The sequence below is a fragment of the Papio anubis genome, chromosome 4 (genome assembly GCF_008728515.1).
Source record: "Papio anubis isolate 15944 chromosome 4, Panubis1.0, whole genome shotgun sequence".
NCBI lineage: Eukaryota > Metazoa > Chordata > Mammalia > Primates > Cercopithecidae > Papio > Papio anubis.
The window spans coordinates 35891834-35892440 of NC_044979.1; positions in this window are offsets into that span (position 1 = coordinate 35891834).

A 607-nucleotide genomic window follows, 5' to 3' on the forward strand; every position below is an offset into this window, starting at 1 on the left:
ATAGCTAATGCCTTGTCTTGGCTTATGAGAAGTTGGTTAAAAATAAATTCATTAGTTTTCCCTTATGGAGAAATACTGATTCTGCTAATGCTCTGGCACTGATGCGGGGAAAGGAAACTATGTGGGCTAGGATTAAAGCATCCCCTCTTGACTTTTCTGAACAAACTAGAGTGCAGGTCAGTCAGGAACCAGCGATATGAGAGCAGTGTAGTAGCTGGGAATGAGTGACCACAGTGAACTGGCCAAAGTAGAGCTGTCCCTTAAGCAAAAGCTTCAGAGTGTGCTTTGTGGTGTTTTTTTTTTTTTCCAGTCAAGGCTGATTTTATAAAGACAGGATAAGTAGGAGGTCAAAACTAGGGATCCTAAGTACAGGAATTCTCACTTTATTAACTAACCTATCCCCTAGAGAAATTTGAATCTAAGATGTGTATTAGGAAAACCAGGACTTAACAGGACTTAAATGTAATCACTTTGGTTATTAAAAAAATGTTTTGATAGCTGTCTGCATTTGACTCGTATAATGCTTAGTTGCAAAGTACTTGTTTTCTTCATTAAATTTTTAAAACAAATTGAGTGGATATCTGATTTCTCAAATGTTTTTGGTTGA